Here is a 10,212-nt window from a genome sequence, read left to right on the forward strand (position 1 = left end):
CACAGGCGGTACGAAGATGGAGTCCGACTCTGGAGACGGCTTGATGGACGGCTTGAGGAGGCGCTGGAGGGAGACGCCAGTCGGTATGGCTTGTCGGGTGGAGCCGATCCGTGCTAGGGCATCTGCTTGGTCGTTGTCGGCCCTTGGCACGTGAAGGAACTCGCACCGTTCGAAGTACCCGCTAATCTGCTGGACGAGGAATCGATAGCTCGCCATGTTCGCGTCCTTGGCGTCCTAGTCGCCAGACGACTGCTGGACCACCAAGTCTGAGTCGCCGTAACACAGGATCCGGCGTATGCCGAGCTCTTTGGCTAGCCGGAGCCCATGTACGAGCGCCTCGTACTCGGCCACGTTGTTGGAGGCGGCGAAGTGGATCTGCAGCGTGTACTTGAGTTTGTTGCCTTTGGGAGAGGTGAGGACGATGCCGGCTCCCAAGCCGGTGCGCATCTTGGACCCGTCAAAGTGCATCCGCCAATGGGTAGAGTCGGGAGCCGGCGGTAGGTACTGGGTCTCGGCCCAGTCGACGAGGAAGTCGGCCAATGCTTGGGACTTGATGGCGGTGCGGGGTTGGTAAAAGATCGTGTAGGGCGCCAGTGCAATGGCCCATTTAGCCACCCGGTCGGATGCATCCCGGCTGCCTATGATCTCGGCGAGCGGGCCGGTGCTCACGACCGTGATGGGGTGCTCTTGGAAGTAGGGCTTCAGTTTCTTGGCGGGGAAGTACACCCCATAGCACATCTTCTGGTAGTGCGGGTAGTCCTGCTTTGAGCTGGATGGCACTTCGTTTAGATAGTACACCGGCCTCTAGACTAGCTGGGCTCGGCCTTCTTCCGGGCGCTGGACCACAACAACAGTACTGACCACTCGGCTAGTCGCGGCGATGTAGAGGAGCATGGGCTCCTTTTCAGTCGGCGCTGCCAGGACAGGCGGAGTGGTCAGCATTTTCTTCAACTCATGGAAGGCTTGGTCGGCTTGGTCATTCCACTCGAAGTGAGTGGACTTCTTCATGAGTCGGTACAGGGGGAGAGCCTTCTCTCCTAGTCGGCTGATAAAGCGATTCAGGGAGGCCAAGCACCCGGTGAACTTCTGCACATCTCGCATTTTGGTGGGAATCTCCATCCTCTCGATGGCCTTGATCTTCACAGGGTTGCACCCAATGCCGCGTTCGGAGACCAGGAAGCCTAGCAGCTGGCCTGCTGGTACTCCGAACACGCACTTCTCGGGGTTGAGCTTGATTTGGAATCGGCGCAAGTTGGCGAATGTTTCTTTGAGATCTTCCAGCAGGGTGCCGCGCTTTTCTGTCTTCACCATAATGTCGTCTACATAGACGTGGGCATTTCTGCCGAGTTGTTTCAGGAGGCATTTCTGCATGCAACGCTGAAAAGTGGCACCGGCATTCCTCAGGCCGAATGTCATAGTCAGGTAGCAGAAAGCTCCAAATGGTGTGATGAAGGCAGTCTTCAGGCGGTCTGCTGGGTCCAACTTGATCTGATGGTACCCTGAGTAGGCATCCAAAAAACTCAACAGCTCGCATCCGGCTGTGGAGTCTATCACTTGGTCAATCCGTGGCAGAGCAAATGGATCCTTGGGGCAGGCCTTGTTCAGGCTGGTGTAGTCTATACACATACGCCACTTGTTATTCTTCTTCAATACCAGAACTGGGTTGGCAAGCCACTCTGGAAAAAACACTTCCATAATAAAGCCAGCGGCAAGGAGCCGGGCTATCTCTTCTCCCACGATTCTTCGCTTCTCTTTTGACAGTCGGCGGAGGGGTTGCTTGACCGGCTTCGCGTCGGCTCGGACATGTAATTTGTGCTCGGCGAAATCCTTCGGGACACCCGGCATGTCCTTTGGGGACCATGCAAAAATGTCTCGATTCTCACGGAGGAAGTCGACGAGCTCGCCTTCCTATTTACTGTCCAAGTTCGCCCCAATGACAGCGAACCTCTCCGGATTCTCCGGGTCCAGAGGTATCTTCTTCGCCTCTTTGGCAGGCTGGAAGGAGCCCTGCGCATCACAATCTTTAGGGTTGGGGGACAGGGCCGGCTGCTTGCCGGCCATGGCCACAACCCGCTCCAGCATCTTCTTCTCTTCTGCCACTACGAGGGACTCGGCCAGCCGGCTACTGGCCATGGCACACTCGATGGACTTCTTGTAATCGCCGGCTACCGTGATGATCCCCTTCGAGCTCGGCATCTTCATCTTCAGGTAGGCGTAGTGGGGCACAACCATGAACTTGGCCAGAGCAGGTCGGCCAAGCAAAGCATGGTAGGGGCTCTCCAGATCCACTACTTCGAACCAGATCGCTTCTCGGCGAAAATGATCTTTGTCTCCGAAGAGAACATCCATTTTAATCTTGCCGATTGGGGAGCAAGACAAGCCGGGGACGATACCATGGAACACGGTTCGGCTTGGCATAAGCTGCTTCGCCTTGATGCTCAGCTTCTCCATGGTATCGCGGTACAGTATATTGATATTGCTTCCGCCATCTATCAGGACACGGGAGAATCGGGCAGCTCGCCTCTCCGTCGCGAGGGTAACATCCAAGACCAGTGCATAGGAGCCAGGGGATGGCATCACCTCTGGGTGGTCGGCCTGGCTCCAGCTGATTGGCTTCTCTGACCAGTGCATGAACTCGGGAGCGCTGGAGGCGACTGCGTTGACCTCTTGATGCTGATGGCGCCGACTACGCTTGTCATCGGCTTGGCTGGTGAAGACGACGTAGGCGGCGTGCTCTTCAGGGAACTCGTCTTGGATGGCTCCGGCTGCCGGCCGAGCCGCCTGCTGCTGGGGGGCTGGAGGCGGCGGGCCGGGCGGCGGAGGCGGCAACAACCCTTCGCCCTTGGAGATTCGCGTGAGATATCCAAGAACAGGGGGCGCGCCCAGGGGGAGAGGGCGCGCCTCCCACCCTCGTAGACAGGGTATGGGCCCCCTGGCCTTGATTCTTTCGCCAGTATTTTTCTTATTTTCCAAAAATAATCTCCGTGGATTTCCAGGTCATTCCGAGAACTTTTGTTTCTGCACAAAGATAACATCATGGCAATTTTGCTGAAAACAGCGTCAGTCCGGTTTAGTTCCATTCAAATCATACAAGTTAGAGTCCGAAACAAGGGCAAAAGTGTTTGGAGAAGTAGATATGTTGGAGACGTATCAACTCCCCCAAGCTTAAACCTTTGCTTGTCCTCAAGCAATTTAGTTGATAAACTGAAAGTGATAAAGAAAAACTTTTACAAACTCTGTTTGCTCTTGTTGTTGTAAATATGTAAAGCCAGCATTCAAGTTGTCAGCAGAGATTATGAACAAACCATATTCACAATAACACTTAGGTCTCATGTTTACTCATACCAATGGCATAATCAACTAGCGAGCAATAATAATAAAACTCGGATGACAACACTTTCTCAAAACAATCATAATATGATATAACAAGATGGTATCTCGCTAGCCCTTTCTGAGACCGCAAAACAGAAATGCAGAGCACCTTTAAAGACCAAGGACTGACTAAACATTGTAATTCATGGTAAAAGAGATCCAGTCAAGTCATACCCAATATAAACTAATATTAATGCATGCAAATGACAGCAGTGCTCTCCAGCGGGTGCTTTTTAATAAGAAGGTGATGACTCAACATAAAAGTAAATAGATAGGACCTTCGTAGAGGGAAGCAGGGATTTGTAGAGGTGCCAGAGCTCGGTTTTAAAATAGAGATAAATAATATTTTGAGCGGCATACTTTCATTGTCAACATAACAACCAACAGATGGCGATATCTTCCATACTACACACATTATAGGCGGTTCCCAAACAGAATGGTAAAGTTATACTCCCCCTCCACCAACAAGCATCAATCTATGGCTTGCTCGAAACAACGAGTGCCTCCAACTAAAAAGAGTCCCGGGGGAGTTTTTTTTGCAATTATTTTGATTTGATTTGCTTAAAGCATGGGACTGGGCATCCCAGTTACCAGCCATTTTCTCGTGAATGAGGAGCGGAGTCCACTCCTCTTGAGAATAACCCACCTAGCATGGAAGATACAGACAGCCCTAGTTGATACATGAGCTATTTGAGCATACAAAACATAATTTCATTTGAAGGTTTGGAGTTTGGCACATACAAATTTACTTGGAACGGCAGGTAGATACCGCATATAGGAAGGTATGGTGGACTCAAATGGAATAACTTTGGGGTTTATGGAATTTGGATGCACAAGCAGTATTCCCGCTTAGTACAGATGAATGCTAGCAAAAGACTGGGAAGCGACCAACTGAGAGAGCGACAACAGTCATGAACATGCATTAAAATTAATCAACACTGAGTACAAGCATGAGTAGGATACAATCCACCATGAACATAAATATCGTGAAGGCTATGTTGATTTTGTTTCAACTACATGCGTGAACATGTGCCAAGTCGAGTCACTCAATTGATTCAAAGGAGGATACCATCCCATCATACCACATCACAATCATTTTAATAGCATGTTGGCACGCAAGGTAAATCATTATAACTCATAGCTAATTAAGCATGGCATAAGCAACTATAATCTCTAAATGTCATTGCAAACATGTTTATTCATAATAGGCTGAATCGGGAACGATGAACTCATCCTATTTACAAAAACAAAAGAGGTCGAGTTCATACCAGCTTCTCTCATCTCGATCAGTCCATCATATATCGTCATTATTGCCTTTCACTCGCACGACCGAACGGTGTGTATAATAATAATAGTGCACGTGAATTGGACGAAGCTGTAATTCTGCAAGCATTCAATTCAAGAGAGAAGACAAAGTAATATGGGCTCTTGGTCAAATCAACAGTCATGCATATGAGAGCCATTAAACATTTTCATTATGGTCTTCTACTCTCGACCCCTAAGGAAAAGTAAAGAAATAAACAATTTACACGGGAAAGCTCCCAACAAGCAAAAGAAGAATGAGAAATATATTTGGGTTTTCATTTTAATTACTACTACAAGCATTGAAATTAAACTAACTATTTTTTTTTTGTTTTTCTAAAGTTTATCAAACACACAAGAAGAAAGCTAGAAAAATAAATTAAACTAGCATGGATGGTACAATGAAAAAGTATGAACATCGACATCTAGAATAAGTGTGTGAACATGAATGTAAAGTCGGTGAGAGATACGTACTCCCCCAAGCTTAGGGTTTTGGCCTAAGTTGGTCTAATGCCAAGGATCGCGGCTACTCTCCCTGGTGTACTGAGGAGTGTCATCTGGATACCACTGGCTAGCGATCTCCTCCGGATCCCACTGGTAATAGGATGGACGATAAGGGTCCAGTGGAGGTTCAGGCTCAGGCTCTGGAGCGGATGTCTTGCATCGATGCGCGTATACAGCCTCTGGCAAGACAAGGTAATGGCCTGCAGTTAAATCAAACAAAGAAGGCGCAGGCAGGGTAATAATCTCATTGTGTTTCTTATTAAACTCAGGTTATACAGAAGCATCTTATCATCGTTGTCAACAATAAACTCATGCGCTACCATGCTTATGTACTCTAAAAGGGTAGAGGGCAGCAGTGTTTCATCTTTCTCAGAATGCCTAATAGGTATCTCAAAATGTCTAGCAAGGCGTGCAACATAGATACCTCCAAAAATGGGGCCCTTTGTATGGTTTAGGCTTAATCGTTTAGCAATAACGTCGCCCATACTAAAAGTGTTATCACCGAATAAGGCATGAAGTAGAATAATAGTATCAGGAACACTGAAGTTTCCACTATTTCCATGACCAATTAAGCATCAACTAGCAAATATGGCAAAGTAGCGTAAAACAGTAAAATGTATGCTAGTGAATCTCGCATCGGAACCCTTCCTCGGTTCCTCTACAGTAATAGTGTTAACAAAACCATCCACATCTTTATGATGTGGTTCATCTAAGCTGCCCTCAAAGGGTATTCTACAAACTACGCAAAAATTACGTAATGTCATTTCCTTAGTCTCATCATATAAATGAAAAGATACTGAAGGAGGTGATTTCTTAGGATAATAGTAAAAGTTTTGCACGAAAGTATTGGTAAGTAAGAGATACTATACGATCCGGTCGTGGAGGAAGTCGGTGAGGCCCGTAGTTTCAGCCAATGAATAAAAGTCTTCATAAATCCCGGCTGCTCTCAAGAAATTATCACATGGCCACTCACACGGCCTTACTTCCGCTACGCGAGGAAGATTATACTTGGCCTTTTCTTTCTCCTTAGCTTGTTTATCCTTGGAGCCTTGACTAGAAGAGCCCCTCAATAATCTCCTCTTCATTTTTTGAAATTTCTGAAATTTTTAGTAACTTCAAAATAAAAGTGAATCAAACTAAACAAGATTGGTAGCAACTACTCCCACAAGTGCCTAGGGCCTATATCATGCATTAGAATTACTTGGGACCTCATAAATTCGACATGCAAGCTCAAGAATAGGGTCACCAAGCAACCATCTCCCAAAGCAGTTTTTTGAATGGAGCTTTGAGCAAGGAGATCGAAAATCGCAGCAAAATGAGCTAGGACTCGTGCTTGAGCTGGATGGGGATTTTTTTGGGAGGAAGATGGAGTGTGTGGGTGCAAGAATAAGTGGAGGGGGCCACCGTGGGCCCACGAGACGGTGGGCGCGCCCTGTAAGGGTGGGCGCGCCCTGGATCCTCGTGGCCCGGTGCTTGCCCCCCTGCTGTGTTCTCAGTGCCTAAAATCCTCAGATATTCCATAAAAAATCATACTAAATTGGCAGGGCATTTGGAGAAATTTTATTTTTGGGATATTTTTTATTGCATGGATAATTCAGAAAAAAGACAGATAATACTATTTTTTGCTTTATTTATTCTAAATACCAGAAAGTAAAAAGAGGGTACAGAAGGTTGTGCCTTCTAATTTCATCCATCTCATGATCATCAAAAGGAATCCACTAACAAGGTTGATCAAGTCTTGTTAACAAACTCATTCCGAATAACATGGAACCGGAGAAATTTTGAATAACACTAGGTTACCTCAACGGGGATATGAACATCCCCTATAATAAGAATATCATATTTTTTCTTGACAGTAGGAAGAGGAAATTCAAAACCTCCAATAATAATAGTTGGAACTTTTACAATAGAATTGATGCTGTGAACCTGAGGTTGTTTCCTCGGAAAGTGTACCGTATGCTCATTAGCAATAACATGAAAAGTGACATTGCCTTTGTTGCAATCAATAACAGCCCCTGCAGTATTCAAAAAGGGTCTACCAAGGATAATCGACATACTATCGTCCTCGGGAATATCAAGAATAACAAAGTCCGTTAGTGACATTTGCAACTACAACAGGCACATCCTCACAAGTACCGACAGGTATCGCAGTTGATTTATAAGCCATTTGCAAAGATATTTCAGTAGGTGTCAACTTACTCAATTCAAGTCGACGATATAAAGAGAGAGGCATAACACTAACACCGGTTCCAAGATCACATAAAGCAGTTTTAACATAATTTCTTTTAATGGAGAATGGTATAGTTGGTACTCCTGGATCTCCTAGTTTCTTTGGTATTCCACCCTTAAAAGTATAATTAGAAAGCATGGTTGAAATTTCAGCTTCCGGTATCTTTCTTTTATTTGTAATGATATCCTTCATATATTTAGCATAAGGATTTACTTTAAGCATATCAGTTAAGCGCATACGTAAGAAGATAGGTCTAATCATTTCAGCAAAGCGCTCAAAATCCTCATCATCCTTTGTCTTGGATGGTTTAGGAGGAAAATGCATGGGTTTCTAAACCCATGGTTCTCTCTCTTTACCGTGCTTCCTAGCAACAAAGTCTCTTTTGTCATAACGTTGATTCTTTGATTATGGGTTATCAAGATCAACAGCAGGTTCAATCTCTACATCATCATTATTGCTAGGTTGAGCATCAACATGAACATTTTCATTAACATTATCACTAGGTTCATGTTCATCACCTGATTGTGTTTCAGCATCAGAAATAGAAATATCATTGGGATTCTCAAGTGTGTCTATAGAAGGTTCACTAGAAGCATGCAAAGTCCTATCATTTTTCTTTTTCTTCATTTTAGAAGGACTAGGTGCATCTAAATTATTTCTCTGAGAATCTTGCTTGATTCTCTTAGGGTGGCCTTCAGGATACAAAGGTTCCTGAGTCATTCTACTAGTTCTACTAGCCACTCTAATAGCATAGTCATTATTCTTACTATTCAATTCATTGAGCAAATCATTATAAGCTTTAAGTACTTGTTCTACTTGAGTGGTAACCATGGAAGCATGTTTACTAATGAGTTTAAGTTCACCTTTAACTCTAGACATAAAATCACTCAAGTTTCCAATCATGTAAGAATTACTCTTTAATTCTCTACTAACATAAGCATTAAAACTTTCTTGCCTAGCCATAAAATCATCAAATTCATCTAAACATTGGCTAGAAAATTAAATAGACGGGATTTCAACTTTATCATATCTATAGAGAGAATTTACCTTTACTACCTGTGTCGGGTTATCAAGACCATGTGTTTCTACAATAGGCGATATATTAAGACCATGTATTTCTTCAATAGGAGGTAAATTCTTAACATCTTCAGCTTTAATACCTTTTTCTTTCATCGATTTCTTTGTCTCTTGCATATCTTCGGGACTGAGAAATAGAACACCTCTCTTCTTCGGAGTAGGTTTAGGAATAGGCTCAGGAGTTGGATTAATTGGCTTAGGAATTGGCTCAGGAAGAGTCCAATTTATTTTCATTAGTCAACATATTATTCAATAACAATTCAGCTTGGTCGACTGTTCTTTCCCTGAAAACACAACCAGCACAACTATCCAAGTGGTCCTTGGAAGCATCGGTTAGTCGATTATAAAAGACTTCAAGTATTCATTTTTCTTAAGAGGATGATCAGGAAAAGAATTAAGTAATCGGAGAAGCCTCCCCCAAGCTTGTGGGAGACTCTCTTCTTCGATTTGCACAAAATTACATATTTCCCGCAAGGCAGCTTGTTTCTTATGAGCAGGGAAATATTTAGCAGAGAAGTAATAAATCATATCCTGGGGACTACGCACACAACCAGGATCAAGAGAATTAAACCAAGTTTTAGCATCACCCTTTAATGAGAACGGGAATATCTTAAGGATATAATAATAGCGGGATTTCTCATCATTAGTAAATAGGGTGGCTATATCATTCAACTTTGTAAGATGTGCCACAACAGTTTCAGATTCATAACCATAAAAAGGATCAAATTCAACCAAAGTAATTATCTCAGGATCAACAGGGAATTCATAATCCTTATCAATAACAAAAATGGGTGAAGTAGCAAAAGCAGGGTCATATTTCATTCTAGCATTCAGAGTTTTCTGTTTAAGTTTAGCTAGTAATTTCTTAAGATCAGATCTATCATTGCAAGGAAAAAGATCTTGAGCAGTTTCTTCATCCATAAGATAACCCACAGGAACAACAGGCAATTCATAATTAGGGGGAGAACCTTCATCATCACTATCTTCTATAATTTCATTTTCAATAATTTCATTCTCTCTAGCCCTAGCAAGTTGTTCATCAAGAAATTCACCTAATGGCACAGTAGTATCAAGCATAGAAGTAGTTTCATCATAAGTATCATGCATAGCAGAAGTAGAATCATCAATAACATGCGACAAATCAGAATTAAAAGCAGAAGCAGGTTTAGGTGTCGCAAGCTTACTCAAAACAGAAGGAGAATCTAGTGCAGAGCTAGATGGCAGTTCCTTACCTCCCCTCGTAGTTGAGGGATAAATCTTAGTTCTTTCATCTTTCAAGTTCTTCATAGTGATCAGTAGATATAAATCCCAAGTGACACAAAGAATAGAGCTATGCTCCCCGGCAACGGCGCCAGAAATTAGCCTTGATAACCCACAAGTATAGGGGATCGCAACAGCTTTCGAGGGTAGAGTATTCAACCCAAATTTATTGATTCGACACAAGGGGAGCCAAAGAATATTCTCAAGTATTAGCAGTTGAGTTGTCAATTCAACCACACCTGGATAACTTAGTATCTGCAGCAAAGTATTTAGTAGCAAAGTAGTATGATAGTAATGGGAACGGTAGCAAAAGTAATATTTTTAGGTTTTGTAGTTATTGTAACAATAGCAACGGAAAAGTAAATAAGCAAAGAACAATATGTGAAAAGCTCGTAGGCATTGGATCAATGATGGATAATTATGTCGGATGCGATTCCTCATGTAATAACTATAACCTAGGGTGACAC

This window comes from Triticum aestivum, chromosome 3D (genome assembly GCF_018294505.1).
Source record: "Triticum aestivum cultivar Chinese Spring chromosome 3D, IWGSC CS RefSeq v2.1, whole genome shotgun sequence".
Taxonomy (NCBI): Eukaryota; Viridiplantae; Streptophyta; class Magnoliopsida; order Poales; family Poaceae; genus Triticum; species Triticum aestivum.